General features: G+C 43.0%; 1 protein-coding gene across 3 annotated transcripts in view; it reads right to left on the reverse strand.

Annotated features, from left to right (window-relative positions):
* Window positions 1–22,847, reverse strand: part of SEMA5B (semaphorin 5B) — a 272,595-nt gene extending 249,748 nt beyond the window's left edge. For 2 of the 3 annotated variants that reach the window (XM_075757062.1, XM_075757064.1), the window contains exon 1: window positions 22,342–22,605. The gene's annotated coding sequence lies outside the window, so the exon portion shown is untranslated. Of the gene's footprint in view, window positions 1–22,341 lie in introns of all 3 variants that reach the window. The other variant, XM_075757063.1, reaches the window with a different exon arrangement.
* Between the last annotated feature and the right edge of the window lie 337 nt (window positions 22,848–23,184).

Consider the following 23,184-nt stretch of genomic DNA (forward strand, 5'->3'; position numbering starts at 1 on the left):
ATCTTTCTCAATTTGCCAGGCACACCAAGAGGAACAGTGCAAAGCAATGCTAACTGACTGAAGAGCAGATGAACACTGTAACATTGTGCTGCACAGGCAGCACAGTCAATTCCTGCAGCAGACACTCATTTGATCAAAAGTGGTTCTGCTGGCAATTTACTTTTCTTGATCCCACAGAAAAAGAGTTTTAGTCTCTGTTTTAAACTTGACTTCTACTTGCTGCCCTCAGGAAAATCAAGGCCAGATAAATGATTTTCAAAGACAAGACAGTTTCTTTTTTTCAGATTCAGAAAATGATTTTGTCTTGATGAATAATGCAGGCTTTATTCGTTTAACTTAACTCAGAGCTACAAAGCACCTCTGCTCTCTCCAGGTAACCAAGGACACATGCATTTTTAACACACCTGTCTCAAAATGAGTTTGCAGGCCAGGCAGTCAAAAAATCCATCCTATAACTTGGATAATGAGATATGGAGCCATTTGAAACCACTCAACATGCAGCTCTGTGCTGCCACTTCTGCAGATTGACTTTATTAAGGAAGGCTATATTAGAAAGCATTTCTATTTTGGGGGGGTTGGCAGGGAAGTTATGCAAAATCAGTATTTTTAGATGCATCACGTACTTCCAGAGCTCCACAGAAACTTGAGACTTCTCCAGAAAATATAAACATCACTGGTTACATCACAACATCAAAACACAGATAATTTAACTAGAGAAAGTTAGAGTCTCCTCTGAGTTTGCTGGATCTAACACCAATATTGTCTTGACATGACCCTTTCTTTCTCATTTCTAATTCCCTCCTTGCACCCACACACCAAATTTCTCCACACTCTAACCACTTGTACTTTTGACATCACATCCCAGCATGTTTCTACATCACTCAACACCTCCATCATTTGGTTCTCAAGTAAGGAAAATAATCCAGCCCCACATCAAAGCAACAAGTAGGAGCAATCTGAAAACTGCACAGGTTTCAGTAATGGAAGACAGCAAGGAACAAGCAAGGTCTTATTGCCAAACAGCGAGGAAAATTAATGAGGCTTTCAAACGCCCAACTGGCAGTGTTAGTACGTTAAAAGAATGTAAAAGAGGGGAAAGGACCATCTGCCTCCCAACTATGAGTACTCTCTGGCTGGTGCTAAAAACTCCACTGACTGCTGGGCTTGAAATTCAGGTATTAAAGTTTAAGGGATGTGTTCAAGACTTTTATGAAATGAATGTGATTTACACCAAAAGACACAGCCAGTGATGCTTTTTATCCTCTTACTTTTATTAGTATTTTTCCTTTAGATGGATTCTCTGGATCTTTCACCACCGGTAAAATTTCAGGCTTCCAAAAAAAGATTCTTTTTAATTTACAATGAACCATAAAATATATGAAACAGGGTTTGATGTATAATTCCAGATTGCTGCTTGATCGTTGAGCTGAAATAAAAGAAAATGGTAGCCTGATCATCAAACTGAATGATGGCAAGGATAGTCTGAAAAGGAGTATTTTCCTCTGAAACCCTTTTGCTCTAAGTCCAGATTCAGATCTGACACAGCCAAAAGGAAGGGCTCCTCTAGGATTTGGTGGTAGATGAGCCTGTTTTAAAGATAAGGTGCCATTTGACACAGTAGTGATTAGTATTTGGTTTCTGAAGGTTTTATAATAGCACCTACAAGTGACATTACCCCTAACTCACAGCTGGGAAGACGAAGTATCTCAGCTACGTTTGCACCATATACCCACACACACAAACACATCCCCATACACAGTTTGGGCAAAGCAATCATGCACAAGCCTCCCTTCAGAAGCTGTCCTGACTTATCCTAACAAGCAAAGTCACTTTTCTAGGGCTACCACATGATCAGGTGTTAACATTCACATTAAAAAAGGGGTTAGTGGCTTCCCACTGCACGGACTCATCTTGCTCCAAAACTCTGGTGCCACATTTTCAAAGGTATTCAGAACTACAGTTTTATTCAGAGTACATAAGATGCGCATGTGGCTTTATCAAAGGACATGCTGGACTTCGGGCTGAGCATTAATTAGTGGCATCAGAAGATGTACACCTCCAGAGTGAAACTTGAAGCAGCGCAAACAACAATTTATAAGGACGAAGCTTACACTGATCATTGATCACTGCCACAACATATGGTATCAGCAGAGCTATCTACAAATACTGGAAAAGTGCAAAACTCTAAAAAGAGTTAGTCAGGAGAAGGGGAAGGAAATTAAGGAAAGTTTAGGCTGGCTGTTAGAGTTCACTACTGGTGAATGGTACACTTTCCCAAGGGAAGCCATAGATGCTCGGTTTTTTTAAGCCAACAGGAGAAAATGCATTGTAGGGAACAGTCCCACATTAGCAAGGGATGAACTGGATATGCTGTCAGCCCTTTTCCAATTCTAATTACCTTATGATTTACTAATAATTCTTCTTCGGGTCAAAATGTCTAAAGACCCCCACCATTCTGCTTACTAGTCGCCGTAAATATACATTACACAACAGACAGAGAACCCAAGTTCTCCGTGTATGATATGCTTTATCTGTCACCTTGCAATTACTGCAATATAATGCAGTGAAGCCTTTTCACCACTGAGATTTTACTTTCTAAATGGTAGCGAAGGGTCACTTTAACTAGAACTTCCCCTTGCACTTTGCAAAACAACAGACCAGTGGCACCATGTTTCTCTGAGACTGTGTGTGCCTGGAAGCTATGTTTGGATGAAGAAAACAGTGTGATTAAGATCTACTGAGATACCTGGAGCAATTCTCTCTACAAACACTGTTGGCATTCCTAGCAGCTCTCATGCACTTTCAGCTCAGCCTCCAAACTTCAAGACACTTTGCATCAACCATAGACTAGGTGGACTAGGAGCCTGTTGCACGTATCATACTGCTTCTGGAAGAAGACACGAGGCAAACAAAAGACAAAAGGAATGATTTTATGTTCAGACAGGACAAGAGATGTGCTAAGAGTTGGAAGAGTTGGAAGAAGACAGTTATTGCAAGTGGGCTACAAGGAGAGGCATTTGGAAAAGGGCATTTCCCCAATTGTGAAAAACAAAGAAACTTGTCATTCTAGAAGTAAAAGCCCAGGTAGGTTGCCAGAGATGAAAGAAACAAGGGCAGGAAAAAGGAACAAAAGGAAGATGTTTTTCAAGGATTGAACTATCAGTCCTGAATTGCCTGTGTTCAAAGGGTGACTGGGATTCAGAAGAGAAGCCAAGCATGGGGAGGAAAGAATCAGAGATTGCAAAAGGGCATTTTTTATTCTCCTTGGTTTTCTGACTCCTATTCTGCCTGAAAGGACAGAGTTAATGGATTAGAAATCCTCTGAAAATTCTATTTATCTATCACACACCCCTAGAGAGACAAGTTGTGATCCAGAATGAGCTGGGATCTAGAAATACAAAGATACAGAACTGGAAAAGACCACAGAGCAACCAAGTTTTACCCCCTGCCCATTTATGGTGGTGGTTAAAAGCATAAAATTAAAATGGCTACACTAACACATTCCTAGCGTAGCCAGGCCAATGTGAGTCCTGCTAACTAGGAAGAGCTGCAGGGCACGCAAAAGCACCAGATGTTTGCCTGCTGAATGACTAATCGTGCCCTCGCCCTCAGTAAAGTGTTCGAGTGGCATGAAGAGACACATTCTTGGCTTCATAAACAGCTACCGTTAGCATTCAGTTGAAAATGTCATTAAAAGTCTGTGTATTTCAGCCCAAGGTTGGAATGGCTGAAAACTCCTCGTTCCCTTACCACCGCAACCAGACAGATGTGGAGGTTTTCTGGTGAAACACAAACAGCTGTAATCACTGGATTAGGCACGGTTACGAGGATGAAAGCAAAGGACAACATCCAAGCACAACAGCCTGCAGGGACTGGGCAGAGGGAGGGAAAGGAGCTGCCAGCATCTCATGCGGGGCTGGGCAGAGCCCTGCCCGGCCAGGAAGGCAGCAGCCCGGTCGACAGCAGCCCAGCTGGCGGCAGACAGGAGCTTGCCCATTTCTGACAATGCGGATGGGAATCGGGAAAGGAAGAGAGGTCACAGGGCAAACAGCATGAGAAAGGTTGGAGCTCAGCCCATTTCCAGCCAAAAGAGCCACATAAATTACCAGCCTGTAAAAGAAGCAATTTGACTGAAGTTTGCTCTTGGGGGAATTTCTTGCTGCCTTTGGAGGGATTTCTGACAGAGAAACAGAAGAGACCTGCCCTCCTGCCTTCAGCAGAGCAGATCCATGACCTCTAAGAACAACCTAACACAGCAGCACTTCCCTGCGTCAGGAACCCATGAACTCCGGGCTACAAAACACTGTCTTCATCCTCCTTGCCAAAGAGGACAGCCAAGGCCAAAAGGCTCCTTCTGAGAAGCAGTGGTACTATGATTATACTTTGTGGACTGGTGTCAATAAACAGCAACACCCTAGACATCCTTCTCTCCCCAGCAGGTACAACACCCCTAGCAGAAGAGGACAAGCACGGGATCTGTTGTTACATGAGCCCTTCCTGATGGGAATGGGATGCCAACCAAGTGCGCTCTAGATTCTTTACTATAACTCCTTGTCAGCCTGCCAAAGGTATTAAATAACAAATCTGCTTATTTTCAACCATGACCACAGTTCAGTGCAGCCAAGTGAAAACAGTCTATTGCAGGTGGACAGCATATAAAGCACTACACCCAGCCCCTGGAGAGGGCACTCTGCCCTTAACGACGTGTATTCCAGCTGCACTGCAACAGATGTACAGTCCCCATTCAGCTTAAAAAATACTGGCTTTGGTAGACTTACTAGTTTAAAGGTAAAATATGCTATTGGCTCTAACTTCAGTTGTACAACATTGACATATTCCACCTTCTGTTAAAATACAGTCTTGGTAGCTATCCATGTCTGATGCAGTAATGAAAACCAACCTGCTTCCACAGACCACGAGTCATACTAAGTGAGAGGAACTGTGAACTGGGCACACCAGTAGGAGTAAAATGCAAAAACTTCTGAAACAGAAAAGATATGCACAGTCCTCAAGAATACTTGGTTCAGATTAGAAGAGAGAACAAGTATCTTTAAAAGACAGCCTGATCCAAAGCTGATGGAAGGAATTTTAAGACACCCTCCCCCGTTTATTTCAGTGATCTTTGGATCAGGGCCATAGCAATAGGCTCATAGCCAATTCATAGGCTTTAAATTCAGGAGGAACAAGTACAGTAACTTCTTGAGTAACTTTTAGAGGAATAGTTCTAAAGAGAAAATTTGCTCTGGGCATTTCAGTTCACATCAAAGCTCGTGCCAACTAATCTAGTTGACAGGAACTTCAGTGGCAGTTGGACCCTTGCAATACACACTTGTAGAGGAGAGAATGAAGAGCATCTTCATTTGCAGCCTACTTCAAAGCCAAGTTAGCTAGGGTATCACGGGAACATGGACCACTGACAAGACAGCCTTGGCAACTCTTTTATAATCTCTTAGTCCTGAAAGGAAACTCAACAATTAAAGCTAGTGTGCGAGCCTTAATGCATAGGAGAGGACTGGCTCTCAATTCGATTGCTGAGGTTTGGAAGATCAGCCAATAGCAGCCACAAAGTCAGCAGCTTGTTTCCAGCTCATGAACTCCATACGCAAGCTGGATTTCCACTCCAGGAAGGGCTGAAGGGAAATAATTCAAGTTATCATGCCTTTGGGGTCTATGTTTTTTTAATTTATTTTTTTTCCGCCCAGGCTGACACATGTCACTAGGAGAAAAGCCAACATAGACAAAGAGTTTGTCAAGTGACTCACTGCTGATCACTGCTTGTTACTGGGAGCACAGGTGTGGAGGAATCTAAGAACAGGAAATGCAAACTTCTTGCATCAAAGGAAATAAGGGTGGCTAATGCCAGCTGTTCTGCAAGTAATTTGGGGAATGAAGTGGAAGAGTTAGCAGCAGCTAACTGGTGGGAATCTAGTTTTTCTGCAAGCACTGCTCCAGCAGGGTGGGTTTCAGAGATAATGCTGCCAGTTTGAACAACAACATCTTGTTTGTAATAGTACACATCTGTCCTTTCTGTTGTTTCGATGAAAGAAAGGGTCATTTCAGACAGAAATCACCAAATGGGAGCTGTGCTTCAGACTGATTTTTTTCCTATGCATACAACTAATATGCAGAGATGGGAAACCATTTAAAATATATAGCACTTTTTAGGCAATCCTTTAAAACAATCTCTGATTAATTCTCACAACTCTAGAAAATGCTATCTTTTTTTTTTTTTCTTACGCATTATTACTTCAACAGAGAAACCTGATACTGACTTCTCATTGTTTGCCCAAGGCAATGAGTGAGCTGCTGGTAGGGATGAGTTTAGAAGTTAAAACTTACAAATTCCCAGGTTTGTACTTAAGCAATCACAGCACATGTCTCTCTTTCTCAGTGAATTCATGTCCCTTTCTAACTGTTAACATAGACCAAAGCAGGTGACATTTATACAGGATTACTTGACTCCAAGCAATATTAACACTTGCAGTTCTGTAGCTGGCCCAGACTAAATGTTCCCAGAGCTTTACACATCGCAGTAACCAAAACCTCACAGCATCTCTGTGAAGTACTATTTGCTTTTTAAGGGGGCTGAGTTGAGAAGCATGGAGTGTTTATGGGACATGCTCATCTTCACACAGTAAGCCTGTAACAGGACTTGACACTAGCCATGTATGCCAGGTCGTTCCCAGATGTTTCAGGAATGCTTCGAGTCTTCAACCTGTGTTCAGCTCAAAAGTCCATTCTGCCCTTCTTACAATTCAGTTTTTTGCCAGAAATACTCTCCACAAGAGGCACAGAAAAGATAGAAGAAGACCCTGTCCAGTGATCTTGAACAAGCTCATCAAGGCCTGACATCCACACATAGAAATTTTGTAGAGTGAAGGGACCAGTCACAGGAGACTCTATTGTTTTGGTTCTCTAAACAAATTTTTGGGCTGTGTGCAGTGTTACCTGCATACCATTTAACCTTTTAACACTGTTAGTTGTAGGTGCCAATAAACTCAATAAGGGAACATTTGAAATCAGTCTCACCTAACTGTAAAATCGATGCTACCTGTCACAGCACAGTAAAACACTAAGGCTCCAGCTGTACTGTATAGTTTCAACTCCAACTACACAAAAACACACACAATGCTCTCTAAGATACTGCAGTCCTGCTAAAACAATTTTCATTAAATGCCTGGAAGAGCTAACGAGATTGTTATCTGAAAACAAAGAGAAAGCATTTAAACCATTGAGGCACTTGGATTTCAGATGGATTCCCACTGCTGTTTGTGTTACAGAGACAGGTAGAGGTTCCACATGAGTGGCATGGCACAAGGTGCTATCCAGAGAGTAACTTCTCATCCCAGAGAACTTTTGGTCTCAATCAACAAAGCAGATTACACGTACTCTCATAGTCATTCACAGTGGAAAGTTGAGGCAGAGAGCGCTCATCAGACATCCTCTTGGAGTTGGTTTAAACTTCCTGTCCCTGCACCATATGACCTCTGCATGAGTTACAACTTCCTGCAAAAAGGAAATTATTGCCCAATAATCCAGGATGTAAATCTAAATTGCAATAGGTATTTCCTGCTAACTCCCCAAGCGGATACTGTATTACATAGTCAGAACATCTTGTGGTTAAGAGGATTACACTAAAGCACATAAAGGCACTCTTTAGTTATCATTCCACCACAGGCAGGAGATGCAACCACTGCACAGGTAGGGATACCTGCACTAGCTGATGAGCCACAGGCCGTATTAGCACTACCAACGTCCTAGGTACTTACTTGGGCAGTTGATGCCTTTGCTTTTAAAATAAAACCCTCAGAGCTGTGAAGGAACAGCCCTTGAGCTTTCAGAGCTAAAGTGCATAGAGAAATAAAACTCTAAACCTGATAACTGCTAAAGATGTTTTTTGTTTAAGTGACATATTTGTTCCTTCACAGTCCATTATCTGACCAGGTTCAGCTACATCTAATAGCTCCAGTGAGGAAAAAAAGGAAACAGCAACTGTAAGAAGAGAGGATTTTTCTAAGTCAGTATGTATACGAGTGGGGATGCTTTTTTGAATTTAACCCATCCAAAGACAAGCAGGTTGTCCCCATTAACATGGCATCACACAGCATCCAGTTGCCCCTCTTAGCTCTGATATTCCTGAGTTTCCTCCAAATGCCACCTCCGTTGCCTGCACTCCTGAAGCAAAGCCAGGAGGAAGCACAGCACACACGGCATGCTGCGCATCGAAAGGATGATTTGGCTGCTGACTCCACAGTAAACCCTTTCTTTTCATTAAGGATATGTCCAAACAGTATTTCACTGGGAGACACCGCCTTCTGCTCAGACTCAAAACAGCCATTTACAAGCCTTGTTCACCTGTGTCCTTAATTGGGACTCTTATTTGGCTATGGCCTCTTACCTCTACTTTCCACATAAGAAACACCAGCTCAGGAGAGGAAATGGTTTAAACTCCAGCTAATTAACTCAGCAGGAGAAACTCAGAGCTCAAAATCTACCCTCCGCTATCAGAAACTCCTTACCCTGTAGTTAGGAAACATGAAGCTGCTGACAACTCTTATCCCACAGGAAATTTATTTCTCCCATAACTTCTGGGGAATTACTCCTATACAGTTTCAACATCAAAAATTCCTGGGAAACAGCAGCACCCACATATATACACACCTTTCTAGAGGCAAGTGCAGAAACACTAAGGACGTGCACATGGCTTTGGTATCGTACTTGGTCAGATGGAGCTTCCAACCTCCTAGATGAGTTGTGCAATGAAGATGAGGATCTGCATCTGTGACTAAATTTTTCTGCTCTGGGACAGCAAGGCTGGACAGCAGGATGCCAGCACTCCTCTCTTAGCTTTGCCACTGACTGCACACCCCAGTCCTAAGCCACTGAACACCAGTGTCCAAATCTGTAAATAAGGTGCCTTGCTGGAGAGGCATGACTCCAAGATCGCCAGTGTCTTTAACTCTCTGTGACTTCCATTCGCTTGGAGCTTTAAGGACCCCTGAGACCAGAAATGCACAACCAGGCAACCAAAAATGGAGGCTGTACCTCATTAGCCTGTATGAAAAGCCATGTCCTCTGCTGTTCTACACAAGTAGCGTACAACCATATACATCTTCATACAGCTATGCCTATTAATACAACATGAGGATGTTGCGTATGGGCCCTAATCTCTCTGTTTCAATTTATCCTCCTCTAAAATGGAAATAAATAATACCCACGCAGCATGGCAAAGCACTTTGTAATCCCCAAATGAAGGGTTCCGTAGGTGTGAAGTATTCATAAATTGCATTTATTTTCAAACTGCAAGAAAGCTTGCTGCTGTGTTCCCTGGCTGTATTTAGCACACCTCTCTGCTGTGCAGATCTGAAGCAGACATCAGGGAAAGGAATGCTGTGATAATCAACTCCAAATCCCACAATCTATTTGTTCTACTAATTAAAGAAATATTTACTCAGGAAGCAGGTTTACACTAGATGAATAGTTTCTAAGAACAAATATGATTTAATTATGTGTAGATGCAAGAAGCATACTACATATTAAGTAGATTAATTTATACTCACTAAAAACACAGGCAAAATTGACACTTGGCTATTAATTTTCCATGTTGGAGAAAAGAAAGGGTAAGGAAGGGTTCACAAAGTTGTCTGCTTTAGAAGCTTATTTAAAAATGATCTGCATTTTTTTGAAAAAGAACCAGAATAAGTCCTTTGCATAAGCTAACTTCATTTACTCACTGCATTTTATAAATAAATTGTATTCTAGACTAAAAGAATAAATTTTATGGAATTAAGTAACAGTGAAGCACCTTGAGCAAGGAATACAGCAGGTTCTTAAATGATGATGTGATGCGTGAGTGAGGATGAACAGGTTAAAGAAGTGCCACGTATCATAGTTACAGAGAGAGTCCTTAGAGGGGCCAAGGCAGAGCAGGCCAGTGTTGAAGAGTGTTTGATGATACATGAACTCGCAGCATATACCCCCTCCATTCCTGCGTTCTTAGTGAACACTAAACTGGCTATAGGAAAGCAAGAGGCAGCCTACAACATGAGCTGTGTGGAAAAGTCTCTCTGCCAACAGTTATTTACTTTAATAAACAAGACACATGCCCAGCTTCCAGAAGGTGACAAACACTTGAGCAGAAGAGTAAAGAGAAGGTCTTGATGGGGCCTAAACAGCAAGATGGCAACTTTGAACTGAATCCATGAATTATAGCATACAGAGCGTATTGCTTTAGTTATTGAAAGAGCTGAGAGGGAAAAGCAACACAATATTTTGGTATCAAACTAAATTGTCAGAATTGTTCATTTGATGACACTGTGGATATTTTTTTTAACAGTTACCATAAATATTCATAAGGCATCCATCAACAGCATTTGGCCTTGCTTTATAGGAAAAAATAATTTCCCAGAAAGGGCAGGGACTATTTCAAGGCCCTTCTGCTTTAACATAAAGAATTCATCATATTTCTGCTGTCAAATAAGAAAAAGCGACTGTGACTGCAGGACTCTCATTCACTGCCTCCCTCTACGAGCTTAGACAAGTGATTTAACTTCTCTTTGCCTCAGCTTCTTCCCTGGTAAAAAGGAAATTTGTTCATTTAGGAATCATACAGGACAATGTGATGGGTGTGCTATAGTACAGCTGGATAAGGCACAAAATAGCACAACAACTTTCTTGTAAATTCTCCTTCCTGTCCTCTACATGTGCTACTAAATATAGCAGAGCAAGACGGTTATAGTTGATTCTTGTCTTTCTTCTTACTGCTACCTATCATCTTCTGCAGAAGTTTCCTCCTTTTCAATATCCTTGAAAAACAAGAAGAATTTCCTGGCATCCCTTCACACTTCAATGTGCTGTTACCACCTGGTTTCATACCAACCAGAAAGTTGGCTTTTTCTGTTTTCTCCTGTGTTTGCAATTATGTAGAAGACTTCAATTCTCAAAGATATAGACTTTAGCCTACAAGTCAAGTTTTTAGGATTGTGGCTGAAATGGAATATAGCTAGGCTTGTGGGTGAAAATTCAGAGATGAATATATTTTAAGCACATCTCCAGTTCCTATCAAGGTTTAGCTGCTGCTGAGTTGAGGTGAGCCTGTGTTCAGTTGAATGGTGGAGGTATAGTTGATCCTGTCTGAGTCCGGGGAAGGGACTTGGTAATGTGTCAAGATCTGTTCTGTGAAAGTCTGGCCACTATTAAATTAGTGTCTGACTGTTTATCAGATGCAGCTCAATATTTCATTACAATGTTTAAATCTCAGCCTTTAAAAAATACAAACCAGAAATTTAGAAGGATATGTGAGAAAGGAAACACAACCTTTGTAACCCTCTGTGAAACAGAGGGGCCAGTAAAATATAAAGTGCTTTGTAGCATTTTGGAAATTAATAGCAGCCCATTTTTATCAAATAAATGCTGTTGTAGCTGAAACAACACAGATTATAGACACATTTGAGGCTTTCTGTTTTACAGAGAAGCCAAAGTTTTTGCGGAAAGATCTTCCTACATGAATCTGCTTTGAAGTGCTTCTTACATTCATGATAATCTGTTCCAGAAACTGGGCATAATAGAAAACACCATTTCAAAGCACATTTCCAGAAATGCTTTCAGTTACACCTCAATTGCACATATGCCACTGAGGCACTTACTTACTTTTTCATCGGGGAGGGCTGGCTGTGATAAGCACACATTTTTCCTGATCTCCTGCCTTTTAATCATGTCTATCAAGTCATTGTAACTGACAGACATGTTAGCTCTGCTATTCAAAACAAATAAGAGATGCCTAAATTATACTGTTGCATTTTAAAGAGGTACTGTCAGGTTGAAAACCTGGGACCGACTCATGCAGCCCTGACTCAGGTAGTACACCAATTTCAAAAGCAAAGAACTTTGCTTTGGATAAGAACTGCAAGACATGAGCTTTTGGGGGTTTTTAAATGAAAAATCCAATTTTAACTTACATAAATGGAACTTTTGCTACTGATGTCCCTTGATGCAGGATCAGGTCCTTATCTCTTCTACAAATATCTCAGACCATTAAGACTGCAGACATCAGATTATTTCCAATTCTTTATACTATTACTTTAAACCCCTGATTCTATGAGGTAGAAGTCTGCCATGTAAATAATCCCACCAGCTCAGGTCTTTGTGATAACTTCACTGAAGCACTTCAGTAGTTTGTTTGGTCTATTTGTGGATAAAAGTCTTACTCAACCCAAGAAAAAACTTCAGAGGTGTTTTTTCCTCCCTCAGTTGAATCAGCTTGGGAAAGGAAATAAAAAGCAAGCCTCATTATTTTACTTCTGTTTCTAATCAATTACTTCTGCATCTCATGCTCAAACATTTGGGAAACTTAAAATTCAACATCATCTTGTTTTGGGTTTTGTTTTAATTAAAACTGGAAATGCTTTTCTTGGTGCTGGGTTCTGCAACAGCATAATCTTGCAGACCTAATTTTGGGAGTGCCTCTGGACCAATACCAACCCTATGCAATCCTTTCCCATAGGTACAAACTTGTCTTTGAGTTTTTGGGCTCATACTACTAGTCCTCAGTCAAGCACAACTTTTCAGTGAGGCTGCTCTAGTGTATCTGTGAGTAGAATTGGGCTCTTGCACTTTTCATGGACGTCCAAGTTCTTTGAGAGCTTTGTAAATGGATAGCAGCGTAGGCTGCCAGAAAACAAAGAGTTTTCATTAAATGATAACATCTTTCCAAACTAAAAACAGAAATTGTATTACTTATGGGAAGGTTCTAGTCCTCTCAGACCACAAGTATTACAGTTAAGGTTAGTGCAGCCCAGCCGTACACCAGTATAAATTTTGGAAATAGTTTAGTAGTGTTTGGCTTGTGTTAGCAGTCAAGAACTTAGGCTGGTAAATTCTCATACGCAGGTCATTTCACTGAAAGGAGTAACATTTTATGCATTTGTTCAGATTGCAAAAGTGAGTTTTATTCTGCAGGCTCAGATCTTACACTTGCAAGAGCGGAATGGCTTCCTCACCAGAAATTCAACCTGAACTCTGCCCTCAGTTAGTTTGAAGTGTGTCTTTTTGCCTACATCACAGTGCTCCTGAGTGAAAGAGAGTCTGGTTACGCCCAGGCAAAGTGCAGACAGATGTTCTGACATTTCCCCGCAGAGAGCTCCTCTGATACGAGGCTGCTCTGATTTACCAGCAGTGCAGCTGCTGCAGTCCCTACCCACCTCCCAGCCATCCTCCTCTGCCAGTAAAACCTGCTGTTGCCTTTTACCACTACAGCTACTCCAGTTCTTCACCAGGCATGTATCATACCAGGCTCCTCATGCCAAGAGCTTCCTATGCCACTTATCCCTATTTTCTGCCTTCCAATTTTATAGTACTTATCTCCTGGTATCTATCTGCTCAGCTCTGCTCGGCAATCTCTGCTGTTCCAGTTCTCTCAAACCTTTGCAGCTGTCAGCTCTACTGTCTTCTTTGGCCAGTAGCATCCCTAGACAGCAGTCAGAGAAGAGCTACCAGGCAATAAGGATTGAAAAAACACAGAAGAATCCAGTATCATACTGAAATATCATAGAAAAATTAAGACATTACTTTATTGCAGTTCACAAGTACTTCTACAGCAAGAAAATGTGATGCTCTGCTCTCCAGATGAGACCATAACAGGACCGAGAACCTAGCAACTGAGAAACTAAGAGGCAACATAATTGTAAGGGCTGCTGAATTTTAAACACTTAACCAAGAATTGCAAAATGTTCTCTTCCTTCAGAAATATTTAAATCATAATTGAATGCTTGTTTAGAAGAGTTGACCAGCTTGAACATGAAGCAGCTCAGGGAAGTTGTGTGTCTTCAGTGAAGACAGATAAAATGACTGAAAGCCCCTTTCTGCAGTTGCCATTCATCACTGTGTGAGGAGACACTAGATGAGGAAAAATCCCAAGCATCAAAAGTAAAATGTAAACTAAAGGGTGAAATGCTAAAAACCCAGTTCACAGGAGTTCTCTCACAAGTCAGTGTTCTTCATTTGAGTAAAGACCAAGTGACCGTATAAAAACCCGCTTCCCTAAAGTATATAATCTGTAAATCTGCCAATAAGTTTTCAATGAAAAATTAAATTTAGGTTTGTCATTCTTGATACACTTTGTCTTTATGAAACTAGGAATCAAATATAACATTGGGAGTAATCTTATCCAGTCATCGTCTTAACTAATTTAGCATTTTGGATGGCTTAGTTTATGAACTTTACAGAGAGATTCTTGGCAAGGAAGGGTGGCATTGTAACTTCAGCTTTCTTTAAATGAACTCACACCAGCTATTCTCAGTAGTACCATCATTATCTGCAAAACTGTGCTCAAATGAAGAATCAATAAATAAATATGAAGAAGAAATTTAGGGAAAAAACGAAGTGCTATTAGCATTCCAGGAGTATAATAAACTCATAATTCTCTGAGGCAAAGCAGTGAAGCCCAGATTTGCAAAGCAACCACAGACAAGGAGGTGTACAAAGCTCATTCCAAATATAACTTGCTTTCATATTTCAAAGACCCATTAGAGGGAACACATAGTATTAACAATATCATGGTTTGTATTCCTGATGTACAGTCCTAGACAAATACAGAAGGTATCTAGTAAATTACTCTCTTGGGAACAATTTCTGTTGGTTAAGGGGGGGGAAGTGTTAAATTTTAAAGACGTTAATCACTTGCTTTTGTTTTAATTCAATCTATATAGATGCATGCCCATGTGTGCATATAAAAATACAAAATATAGGAATGATCCCTAGTTCCTCTTCAAAATGTTGGGACCAATTCTGCACATGCAATCAGGGTACTTTTTTTCTCAAACTGTAGTCACACTAACGAACTGAACTGCTTAAGTGAGAAAAGGATTTGCACGATCAAGTTGCCTACTGGCAATGTTTAGCAAGGAGATAAACACATACTCTTGTAAGGCACAAGTCTAGGGCTCTGATGCAGGAAAGCAATGAGATGAAATATTTAATTCATAGGATTTAACTACATATTTAGAATTAAGTATGTGAATAAGTGTTTTCTGGGGTTGTAACCTTACCTCTGCCAGTAATGCACTCTATGACCTTAAGTCAGTCACGTAAGACTAGACTTTTCACAGACCTCAAAGTCTAATTCATACTGATTTCAGTTGCTGGCAATCCTACTTGGCACCTATCTGCATCATTATGTTTCATGATATCTTTAACATATGAGCACAAAATTCTCCAGGCCATAGTCCTTTTATGCCTCCGTTTCTCTCCCTGATGATTATTCTGACTGCTGAGCATGGTTGTCAACACAGATACAAGGGTAAGTTGTACCAGTATATCACTTGATTATCATCACAAAGCAGGAACTGTGTAATTCTTCATAATTTGTATTATGTGTTACTTGACGTCATCTTTCATCAGTATTTGAACAGTGCATAGTCCTATTTTGCTCATGTGGAATAAAGTATGTATCTTTATCCTACCACAAGCCAGTAATGATATTCTTTCCTCTTTGTCTTTTAAGTAGGTGGTTACTAGCTGCAATTACAACTAAAAGCTAAGCTCTCTTAGACTGGAGGAACACCTTGGACACAGGCAGAAACTCAGTCTCAGATTTGTATTTTTAATGAAAATGCCCTTCATATGTGGAACAGACCCCAGAAAGGTCAGAGAGTGAAATATTAAGTGATTTATAAATATAGACTGATTGCCCTGTCCAAACCATGTGTTTGAAAATCTCATTCTGGCAGACAATCATCTTCAATCACGAAGAGAGAACAGGGAAAGGAACATGAGGCAGGGCAGGGGGATCTGTAATCACTCTAACAAACTTTTGAGACCTAGCCAATTTCTCCTTCCCTGCATTATATATACAGGCTCTAAAATGCATCTCTCTCTACATTCTTGAATTTACTATAGTATCCTGTCAAACTAAATTATCCAGGGTGAACTTCCTACCCTTTCCTTTCTTGTCTTCTTATTTCCCCCCCCTAATCTTTGATCTACTGTAAATCAGCATCATAGGAGATAAATAAGCAAACTTTAGCTGAAACAGCAGGCTAAACAACTTCCACGTGGCCAGGAAACACAGCAAAGCAATTAAACCTGCCCAACAGGCCATCCAGAGTCAGCATCCTCTTCCCTTAAGAGGCTGGCCCCAAAGTGTTCCCAGATTTAGTTCCTAATCCTACCTCTGAGTTGTGCATATGGTCCCAGCACCTACTCAAAACCTCTTTGAAGTTACAATGAATCTACACAGCCAGGTAAGCCTGTGGGCCCCGATTCTGTTGCAAGAATGAGGATGTGGCCAAGGTCTCATGGGAGTTTGTTTCCTGCCCCTCGAGAAGACAGGCAGGATCTTCTTTCTCATGTAACTAGTCATAACTCTCACAGCTATATTTTGGAAACACTAATTTGATCTCTGAGTCAGGACACTTTCATGCCACGTATGAAATTTTCATTCTGTTATGCTTTCAAATAAAGTTAAAGCTGTTTTATCATTTTTGCTCTACATCAGTAACCTGCACAAGGTTTGCACTTGAAATGAAAAATACTACTTTTAAAATGACAAACACTGAACACAGGACATTCGTTACCACTAAAAAAAGCCCTCTCTGTCTCTGGAGGAGCATAATTCATTCACTGATACATGCACCCACATTTTCTCTAGGGAGTTTCACAAATTCACATCCACTCCCAGCACTAAATTTTGCATTTCAATCTAGGCATTAGCTATAAAAGATGTGTAAAATCTTATGTAGTCAGACAGAAGCTGTTCCCTATTGGCTACAAAATGAGCATCTTAGGTGGCTCCGGGCTATAAAATTATTCCAAAAGGGGTGTGGAAAAAATTACACTGCATAAATTGATTCCAGATCCACCTGTTCCACGTGCCAGCAAATATATTTTGTTAAAGCCATCTGCTTGTCTTAAAAGCTAACAGTTTTTGAAGACTATGGCACAAGCAATCTGCAAAATATACAAACTTCAGAAGCCACAAACCCTTAAACTGCAAATGGCTTATAGATCATATACGTAGGACTTAGCCTGGCTGTTCTTCAGGACTGCAGACAGCATCTCTGCTTAACATCTGAGCATATCCAGCATCAGGGTATGTCCTCTATAGCACAGAGGGTCCAAGGCTACTGGAGGATCCATTTGGCATCACCAGATCCTCACATGCTATTCCCAATTATGGAGGCTGCCTCATGGGTTTGAAGTTATGATTAAGCTTTTGAGTGCAGCACAGTATTTGGCAGAGATAAAACTGATGACCATAGTTCTTCTCTGCAGGTTGCTACGTCCCAGCTGGTCGCATGTTGCTGCACAATGGATAAAGTCAAACCTTTGAAACTGGCACTCTGCAATTTATTTGGCTTCCAGCAACAGCCTAATAGGGAGTACATTATATATTGAGACTAGCAAGCCCATAAGCATTTAGCCTGCTCAACAAAGCAGGTGACCCAGAGAGGTCAGACACTGCTATGGTTTGTGTTTATCAGGGTCTGATCATGTAGGGTGCTGTTTCCCGGAGACACGTTAACAAGAATGAAGAACGTGTAGCACCTTGTAAGATCAAGCTCCTTCACAGCAGTTTCTGGAAGAAAATATCCTGTGCTCTTTCCACAAATGACCCCTTACTGAAAAACAATGAAATTACACAGACGATTTATAAACTCCCAAGGTGTTCACAATTGATTTAGGGATTAAGACTAGTAATCAGCATGTTTACTTATGATCTCATTTAAAGATCACTAAAAGTAAATGAAGACACACCAGTCCTTAACCAGCACAGTGCTTTGGTATTTGCTTAATTATAAGCACAGGAATAGCCTTGTCACCAATTCAGAGTCATACTCTGTAACTTGGTAACATCCTTCACATGCAAATTACCTCCCAGACTTATTACATTCTGAAACAAAACAAACCTGTTTGGTTTGTAGATACATATTTGATAACAGTAATACTTCTAGAGTATCACTACTCATGCCCTCATCATCAGAAAATCACTTTGAGTGATTTTGTGCGGACCTTAAAAATGTGTGCTTTATATGAATGCTGAAGCAGAGGTAACTTTTGGAGTTGCAGCGCTGTAGTCAAGGAGACCTTGCATACTGAAAGTCACAGTTGTGCTGTCAGAGCTCTGCTGCACTTTGCTCACATGGTTTGTGCCCGGGGTAAGGAATAACTTCTGTCATGCAGTAATTTTTTGGACAACAGTGAGAACAGAAGTGAAATAAATACTGAGACTAACCGTGCTTGAAAAATAATCTCCAGCAAGCAAGGCACTATCCACACAAGTTGCAGGCTCAAATACCTGTTGAAGTCTTGTGTCTCCTGTTCAGATAGCTCCCACTGAAACTAACGAAAATTGCCACCATGGACAGAGATGGGATGAGGCCGGGTACTGGGCATGCGGGAGGAGTCAGCAGCCCACAGTGTAGAAGGAAGGAAACAACCCCTACAATAAGACTAGCTCACACACTCCCTTCGGTGAGTTGGTTTTTCCCTCCTTAAAAAGAAAAAAAGGCAACAGAACAATAACAAAGAACTGTTGACTCGACCCTCAAAGTCACAACACTCATATTTGGACACAGCCCATTTCAAGGCACAGCAGGAATAGCGCTGTAATACTCCACAGCTTGGCTCCTGGACTAAATCATAAGGATTCAACCTAAAATAGTGGCAGTTCACCTTCACAGTATTCAGTCTGTAAAAGGTAAGTCCATCACTTAAGACTGACTTTGCAATCTCAGCATGACTTAATAATACATATCTGCTGCACAACAAACACTGATAACTTTCACCCCTACAGAACTGTCCAGAATTGCCTCCACCACCGTCTGCAGATGATTAAATTTCCCTGTTTCAGTTTTACACCAGAAATGATCTGGTTGGGCATGATCTGGAGTGAGGCAAATCCAGTTGCAGACTTGACACTGGACTGCATCTCAACTCTGGATCTTGGCACTGCACCGGCAGTGGGACATCTTCACATTACTGTGACAGACTCCTTATTCGTCACCACTCCCCTCTCTCTTGGGTCTGCACTCACCGGTCTGCACTTGCCACTGCAGCTCTTGCCATGAAGGCAGTGTGCGAGACTTAGGAAACCTGATGAAGCTGGAGTCCAGTGCATGCCTTCCTGATGACAGACCCTTGGTAAAATTACCCATGGCTCTCAGTAAAAAATAAACTAAGAAATGCTAATCTAATGATCCCAGGCATATAGATAAATAAAAGGTGAAAAGGCTTTTAAATGCATTCTAAAACCAATATTTTGTATAAGACGGATCAATGTATTTCTCTAGGCTGGAAACAAATGAGTTCTCAAAGAAAGTTAAATTTAGAGAACAAAATGTTTGGTTTTCTAACTACAGAAAACAGCGATGACAGTTCCTTGGAGGGCATTTATATGAACAGCAATCCAAAGCTAGGGCTTCATCGTGCTCTCCCTAAAATCAGTGGAGTAAGAACAGGTTACGGTTACTGCTGTCAGCCTACTTAATGTGAACAACAGTAGCTTTGCAACCATACAGCATTGTCCTTAATTTCCAAGCTTTCACTGGTCAAGCAGGCATATGGAAGTGATGCAACCACAAAGTAAAACAATGACAACTTTGATCCTGCATCTTTTACGCAGTCAGTTAACCTCCCTGATGTCTTTACAAGAAATCGCCTGAATAAGGGCTACCGGATAACATCCTAAATTCCCAGATCCCAGTAAGATGCAGCACAGAGCAGTACTCAAGGCAGAAAGGCAGCCGTGCAGCGGATTGCTTTGTGGTATTGTTCGATACTGCCCCCTTTTGCTAAACAGCAGGTCAACAGCCAGTTTCACACACAAACTTTTTTATGTCATGTATTTGTTTTTAGGAAAACATATTCATGCAGATGGTCTTATTTAACCCTAGCATGACTGCTCACATGATTATTAATCCTGGCTAAAATAGAAATCCATTGTTCAAGCCATGTGTAATATCACAGAGTGACTGCTCTCTGGGAATGTATCCTCTGACAGTGACCCATCACGTCTCAGCCTAAGCAGGACTTTTACAACTGACTCGAAGGTGAGAAGCAAAGACTATACAGTCTGGGTGTATGTTCCCCCAAGTCAGCTGTCTCCCTGGAGAATAAAGGGCAATCATACCAGATGACCAAAGCCATTTTGTTTGGGCACTTGTTTCATCTTACTGCAAAGCAACTAAAATCCCACGGCACCACTTGTATCGAGTTTCTATCAGGCTACACACATTCCTACTGAACCATGAACACTCCCCATGCCATCTTTTCGAGTCTGATTGGGGCCACCTCATTAAAAGTCATTCCCCACACAGACCCTCATCCCCTACATCTCTCTGTTCAATCCTTTTGTCTTCTCAGATTGTGCTTTTTTCACTCACTGGAGTTTGCACGTTTTCTCCCCCCTGGTTGGCCCAGCTCTTTGCGGGAAGGGAGGGAGGTCACAGAGGGCAGCCACTGCCAATTCCATCAGCCTAACAGGCTGGGGGGACAAACAAAGCAAATATCTATATTCTGAATGGTGGGATCTCTCTCCCCCCTACGACTTCAGGATTAACATGTCCCTGATAGGAGAGGACAAAAACTTAATCTCTCTGAGGAAAGAAAGCAAGATAGAAAAAAAAAAGGAGAAATTGCCTCCACTTCACTGAAAACACAAAAGGCATAACATAAAATGCAGAGATCCCCTACTATGGCCTGCCTACTGCAGACTCTACTTATCATCCAATCCAATCTGAACAGAAAAGTTTTAGTCCAAAAGGGAGAAAAAATGAAAAAAAGATATGGATGATTTGAGTAGCTGTTTAAAAATGAAACCTCTATTAAAAAATCTTGTTAAATATCAGCAGGACTTTTCTTTTTCCCATTGCCGCCTTCTCTGCAGTTTATGACCGGTTTTCTCCGTTAGGTGCTTACAAATCACACATATAATCAAGAGAGCACTTTTTGGTATGAGTAGCTTGTTCCAGCTACTCTCACTCCTCCTCCTTGTCTTCACTCACCCGGGATCTCTACTGATCTCAAACAGCACTAAGAATCAAAGCCCATTATAACTTTTAGCTTAGTTGGTTTCTATTTCATTTGCAGTGCAGTCAGCTTGGGGTCTCAGCCTACCACTGAACCCATCCAGAGGCAAAGAGAGCTAACCTCTTGCTGCTCAGACTATAATTTAGGAAAAGAAGTATTTTCTGTAATGAGAGGGAACACTTACACAACAAAAAATGAAACTTTACTATGACCCCAAACTGATATATCCACACATAAATAGTTCAAGGAAAACAAAGAAAAAAAATTTTAAATCCAACCAAAAATAAAATTTTTAAAACAGCCCAGGACCTGGCATCTACCATGTTTGGAGACCTCTTTTAAGGACAGGAAATTATCTAAGACTCTAAACTGAGCCAACAAAAGACAGTGAACCTTTAGGACATAGATATTCTTCTATACTTACGCTCCACCTAAAAGCCCATGAACAGACAGGTTCAGTACCGACTTGGCAAGCACACCTTTTGTTTGTTTCCTCTTAGGCATAACAGTAAGTGTGCTCCTGAGCAGCACCAGGGAGCAGATGGTAGTGTTGGAAAATACAGATCTCCAACTTTTGCTGTGGGTGTTGGAGCTGGATCGACAAAGGTTGTCTCTGGGAATCCCCCCCCCCCCCCCCCCAATAAGTTTCTAACAATACACGGAGCTAAGGAGCCGCACAAGGCTCTCTGCTTCCCTCTCCCTCTCCCCTTCGCTTTTGATCTCCATCAGGACGTGAGCTGAAATTTAATGGGCCACCCCTACCACAAAGACAAATTACCATCTGAAAAAAAATAAATTCACTAATATCCCTCCGTCTAGGCTATCCGGCTTCCCACCACTGCACCCCCTTCACTCTCGCCACAGCCCCGCTCAGCGGGTTTAGGGAGAGCTGGGAAGGGGGGGGGGAGAGAAAGAGGAAAGAAACCACCTCCGCTGCCACCTCGTAGCTAACGTCCTCTCCAGCGTTGCCGGACTGCAAAAAACAGCGACAAAAAAAAGCCCCTTTCGCTCTACAGCCCGCGGGGGACAGGAGGACGTCGCACCGGGCGCCGTGCACAAACACACCACCCACGCCCCGTAGGGTGCCCCCGGCCCCTCCATCACCCCGCAGCGCTGCCCCGCGCCGGCCGCCGCAGGGCTGCGCCGGGGGCGGCGGAGCCGCGCAGCAGCCCGGTGCTCCCCATCTCCCCGGGATCCCCATCCCAGCGCCGCCCGCTCGCCCCAGCCCCCTGCCAAGTTGGGAAGTTTGCGCGCCCCCTTCCCCGCAGCCGGCCCGCCGCCCGCCCCCCCGGCCCGCCGCCGCCGCGCTGCGCTTACGAGGTGGCCGCTGGGCTCCCGGTGCGGGGCTCACCGACACATCGCGCTCCGGCTGCCGCAGGAGCGGGGGCAGCCGCGGCGGGCTCGGCTCGGCGGGGCTGGACTTGGCGCGGGGCGAGCAGGGGAGCGGAGCGGCGGCTCTCCCCAGCCCGGCGCTTAAGGAGCGCCGCCTCGGGCCATGCGAGCGGCTGCGGGCAGCGTCCCCGCGGCGCGGCCGGAGTTGGGACCGAAGTCCTACCCTGCGCTCCGCTGTCTCTTCCAGCAGGCTCCTATCAGCACGGCTTCAACTCTTTCCATCGGAGACCAGGGGGAGGAGGAGGAGGAGGCGGAGGAGGAGGAGGTAGGGAAGGAGGAGGGAGCTAGGGGCTGGCAGCCCCAACTCGCACTGATGTCAACTAATATATTCAAAGTTCAACAGGGCATTTCTTCGCAGGCGAATCGCCCTCGTCGCTCTCCCCGCTGCTCGCAGCCGGCCGCCCCGGGCCGGCGGGGGTCCTGCGGAGCACGGCGGCGGTCTCGCGACCGGGCCCCCTGCGGAGGGGGGCCGGCGGGGCTAGCCCGGGGGGGTCGGGGATAGGGGAATGGTACACTTCGCGGACGGGCAGGTTCAAGTACCGCCGGCGGGGGGGGGGGGGGGGGCGCTGACGGTGGAGGAGAGACACCAGCCGAGAGCGAGGATAAAAGCGGCGTAGCGATGTTTGTATGTAAATCCACCCCCTTCCCTCCTTGCTAGAAGGGGCAGGGCCGGCAACGTTGCTGTGGCTGGGATGGGAGCGGGGCGCAGGGGAGCTGCCGGGCTGAGGTTTGGAGTCGCGCCGCGGGCCCCCCGGCCGGCCTCCGGGC

This window comes from Balearica regulorum, chromosome 6 (genome assembly GCF_011004875.1).
Source record: "Balearica regulorum gibbericeps isolate bBalReg1 chromosome 6, bBalReg1.pri, whole genome shotgun sequence".
Lineage (NCBI taxonomy): Eukaryota > Metazoa > Chordata > Aves > Gruiformes > Gruidae > Balearica > Balearica regulorum.